Raw genomic sequence first — 5392 nt, forward strand, 5'->3', positions numbered from 1 at the left:
CTTGAGAATAATACAGGTTCCTGAGAAGACTGAAGGGGAAGGTTGCATGGCTTTCATCAGAAACAAGTGAATAGTCAGGGACGCCACTGGGGGGAGTTAACCTTAGAATGAGCCTATCAAGTTTATATACCAACATCTTCAACTCAGCACCCCGTTGTTCCATTGTTCTGTGTTTCTTAAGTGAAAGACAAAGTTCTGAGAAGGTTATGGGTACCAGAGAGCAAATGGTATAGATGGTCACAGACCTTTTGTGGTTCAAGACTAGTCACTGTCATCCTGTTAGATGTGCTGAGTTTTAACCAGCTATGAGAGTTTGGAAACTCACTGGCTGGAAATTCAGGCTGCTGTACCCCACAACTCTAAAAGTAGCCTTCAAGCGGGCCAGGTATCTTTTATTTCACAGAATAATGCAAGGAATAAACTCCCACAATCTTTCAGTGTGGACATGCATGATGCTGCAAGGGACTCTGCTGCTAGTTCATCTATAAAGGATACTAATGGGAGGCCCCCTGCTCACAAATCAATTGATCCTTTCCTGGTATTTAAGGAAAGTATTCTTGACAAACAAAAGGTAGTCCACAGGATGGCATGGCTGGCTCAAGAGTTGTGGGACACAAGTGTAAATTGTGGAAACTAACAAAAAAACTCTGTTTTCTTTTTTTCTTTGAATTAATCATTCAAGATAATCATTGTGTTCTGGACTTAATATTTACTTAGTTTTTATGGGAACTGTTCTGATGTGAACATCTTAAACATACCCTAACCAGATGTATCTGCATTTTACTTGGTTCTGAAGTGGTTATGTCATTGGCACTTCATATAGCAGATAGTCACTGCATTTTGCTAGTTTTCCACTGTTATGTTGCGGATGTTATTAATCTTGTACATAAATAATGTAAATAGTTTGAATTAAAAAAGTTTTTATTTAGTTCAGGTGCATGGGTAATTACTATAACAGCTATAGGCTATTTTATAAGTCAATTAGATTTGTTACAGTTAGGACACTTTTTTCTTTTGGAAGTAACACTGTATAGAAGATATTTTTTTCATCTGACGAACAAGACCCATTTCTTAACACTTATTTTTAAGTAAGAATATTAACTGTCTTACTGACCATGTCAACAGATGCAAAGTGTTTGCTGACATCCATTAGGCCTTTTATTCTACTACTGTAGGAGTCACACCCAACGGACTCCAAACACATGAATCTTATTTGGGGTGTACATGAATCTTATTTGGGGCGACTCTCTTCTTTACTTTTCTTCATTTCCAACTGGGTTGGGTAGGAAAAAGGTGGTTATTACTCTTTGGTGAAAAGGCATGTCTTTTACATTGAGCAATTTTATGGTGGACAACGAAGGAAGTTTTGTTTTAATAAAAGGATTACATGAAGGTCTATAAATTACAATTAATAATGTTTATATCCCCCAGGAGCTTGTCCAAAAGAATTAGCTTCATTTATAAGATTATGGCTGTCATTCCAAGAGACAACTGGTAATCTGGTGGAGGGGAATGGAGTTTCTGCAGGACCAAGGTCTAAAACACTCACCTTTGGGAGAATTTTTAATAAATACATAAACATGTTTGTTGCCAAATTATGTTTAACTGTTACTTCCCAAGATTCTGCACCTTCTCAAGGATTGATAACATTTTTTTTTAACTAAAGAGTGTGGTCATATGGTTGCCTCATGGCTCCCATGGTACTTTCTAGCTATGCATTTATTAAGCTGGTATTGAATATTCTAAGGCTGTTTTCAGTTAGTCACTGGAGGGCTATCTTACAACTGTGTAAAAGACTCATATGTGAAACATACATGGAACACTTTTTCTTCTTGGAGGATATAGTCCGCTGAGGGAACCCATTCATTTGTTTAGAACTGGGACACCTTTAAAGAGTCTCTTGCAAACACTATAAAGGGCTACACACTAGGCATTTTCCGTACATTTAGGGTCTAGTCAGTCTCACTCCCAGCTGATCTTTTAGATGTTCAAATTCAAGTTCTCAAGGGGAATATTAAGAGTCCTGCCAATCTGAAAATGGCAAGGAATAAAGTGAATGAGTATTATGGATACAGAACAGAGCAAGTCTCAATGGTTTTTAGGCTTAAGGAGTTCAAGATATCTGGAAACTGCAAAATTCTTAGCTCTTTGTCTGCATAAAGAGATGGCAGACATATTTTTACTTTACATGATCCTAGAACTAGGGAGATAGTTACAATATTCTTGGGGGTACATACTATCTTTGAAAATTACTTTGTCAGGCTCTACTCAGATGAAGGGAAGGAACTGTTAGCAAGAGACGAATATGGGAGATATCTCCACTCTCTCCCATTACCCCAATTAGACCAGGAGGGAGGGGACACATTAAGCCCGATTACTGAAGCTGAAGGTTGACTTTTGCAGGTAGTATGCTGTGGTAACACCCCTGGTATAGACAGTATCCCAGCTGAAATTTACAGGGAGGGTAAATAAAGGTTTATTAATAAATTCTGTTTGTTCGCAAATGAGGTTGTTATTCCCTGAAATCTTGGAAAGTAGCAGTAATGGTATTAATATGTAAACCTTGTAAGGACTCTAGTTCCCCATCCTAATAAAGACCCATTACTATTTTTGGAATGATTTTTAAGCTATTTATGGTAATAATGTCAAATAGATCGACCAAAGTTCTCCCAAAGCTAATACATTTAGACAAGACATCTTTTAAGGGCAAGTCAACCTTTGATAATATTATTTAAACCTTACTTGTTATGGAGGATGCCCATGAGACCAACCAACCCCATTTCATAGCAAGTTTAGGTGCAAAAAAGCATTTAATACAGTCAGATGGTCTTTTCTGTGTCACTCCTTAAGGGCTATGGCCTTTCCAGAAAACGTTGTCAAGCTAATTTTATAATTATATCTAGGCTCCTCTGCTAGACTTTAGCTCAATTCATGTCTATCCTTTCAATGCCCAGTCAGCAGGGGTACTATACAAACTTACCCCCTTTCTCCCCTTTTATTTGCCATTTGCTCAGAACCTCTGGCCTTAACCATATGGCATTCTCCCCTGCATGGCTATAATTTCAGAGGTATCACTCACAAGTTATCATTATATGTTGATGACTTGTTAGTAAACGTAAGAAGCCCTGAGGTTGACCTGCTTTCATTATTTTTCTTCTTGCATAGATTTGGAGCTCAGGGATGATATAAAATGAATTCCAAGAAAACTGAATGTATTAAATTAATTTAGTCATCTCTGGGCAACTTATAAACCAGTAAGTACCATTTCTTAGAGAAAGGAGATGGGGTGCTGGATTTAGTCTGTAGTTGTATCCTTTGTTTGTATCCCTTAAGGGTACTTTGGAGGCAATACTGTTGACAAGGCCTATTGTGGTAAGTGGAAGCTTCCTTGTACAGAGATGGTGCAGACAGTCTATGCAATTAACTCATATTCTCCCATTAATACTCTATGCCTCCCAAGGTATTCCACTGTCCCCTCCTAAACCTTTTTGGCCTAAAATTAAATCTTATATTAGGGATTGTATCTGGAAGGGGAGAAACCTAGTACTGTCAGAGACCATTTCACTTTCTCTTTTCTGAAAGGAGGCTTGTGCCTCATATTGAACTGTACTCTCAAGCGCCCATATTTAAAGTGTTTGGGGGAACTGCTTGATCCGTGTGAGCAGGTTATATGGAAGAACATATTCCCGAATACAACTGGGAACTTTTAAGTATATCACAAACTTTTTTATAAAAGGTAATTGGAACTTAGGATGTACCCTAAAACTAACCATATCTCTGATCACATGAATCCACTCATAATTTGATTCTTTAAGCGTGGGTTATGGTTGAAAGACTTATTACCTATTAGCTCAACATTTTATTTGGGGGGGTCTGGAAAGAGGTGATCATCAAAGGTATGAGGGATTGTATGCCTCTTTGATATTGGGAGCAGCATTTTGGAGAATTCTCATATATTATCTTGTGACCAATTTCAGACCTGTTATGCTCTTTCAGATGCCAGGATTTGTTTGTATAGCTGAGTCTCCTAGAAACTTGGCAACAGTGGGCTGGTCAGGGCTGTCTCTAATGCTTGGCCTAAAGTATTCATTTGGCTGTTGAAAGCTAGGAACTGAAAAGGTTTAAATTGAAACCCTATACACTATGTATATAAGGTGCTACATGAGCCAACACTGTGTGCAGCAGATGTGTTTAGTTAAACATATGTTTAATTAAAGAGGAAAGGGCACAACTTCTACTGACTCCAAGGTACACAACACATTTCTCTAAGTTTTGATGTGAGAGTGTTCAATCTCGCCGTTTGTTCTTACACACGGGTTCGGAGCCGATCCTCGGCTCCGAGTCGGCCGCATAGCAAAGCTCTGCATCTAAGAGAAGCTCGAGACCAGGCTATATCCCACAATCCTCCCTGCCATTACTCAGATCTAGTTTGCCGCTGCAACAGGTCACATCGTTCAGAGAGCTCGGACCAGAGATTAGTTGTTTAAACAGATAAGATAGTCTTTTTTCTTCTTTGAAAGTTATTATTCTTCTATAGTTTTTTTTTTGTGGATATTTATATTTTATATACTATAGTGTGTTTGTGTGTATTTTATAGTTAGTTTTTTTCCATAGGTTTCCCTTTGGGCCCTACCCTTTTCCTAACTGTAAATTTCTTTAAAATTAAACTACTATGTCTGAAAAAGCAAAGAGTGGTTTCAAAAGGTGTCAGTGTGGACAGAAAATGTCCATCACTGACAACCACACTTCCTGCGTCTACTGTCTTGGCCCTCTCCACTTGCAAGAGGATTGCTCTATTTGCCATTCCTTCAGTGGGAGGGTCATGACAGATAGACGCAGGAAACTTATTGATAGGGGGCTTCTTAAGCCTGCCTTCCAAGAGGCCTTGGACAAGTCTGACCAGGCTTCTAAGTCTTCAAAGGGGTCGAAGATGTCGGAGCCCATGTCATCGGCTCCGAGTACATCTTCTAGAGTTCGTTCGCCGGTTCCACAGACTTCGGGGCTGAGCGTCGAACGTTTGTCTCTCAATGAGCCCCAGGTCTTGGAACCGGTGTCAGAACTACCGCCACCGTCTATTCTTCGGTCGGTGCCATCTTCGGCCCCTTCAACCCGTTCTTCCAGACCATTATCTGATACCGATGTGGATCGTGTCGTGCAGAAACTTATGGAGAACACGGCCCTTTCCAAACTGATTGCAGTTTCCTCCCAGTTGGTGTCGAAACTAGAAGGCCTTCCTTTATCTCCAACAGGTCCTCCTTCGAGACCCATCCAGTCTTCGGAGCCGGAAGAGGATGAGCCGATGATAGTGGAGCCCTCGGTGCCAAAACCGTCCATTGCAAGGTCGACACCATTTACCTCGACTCCATCGGAACCGATAGCTGAGTCGCGGAGT

The sequence above is a fragment of the Protopterus annectens genome, chromosome 3.part1 (assembly GCF_019279795.1).
Source record: "Protopterus annectens isolate FY-2018-M chromosome 3.part1, PAN1.0, whole genome shotgun sequence".
NCBI classification, from domain to species: domain Eukaryota; kingdom Metazoa; phylum Chordata; order Ceratodontiformes; family Protopteridae; genus Protopterus; species Protopterus annectens.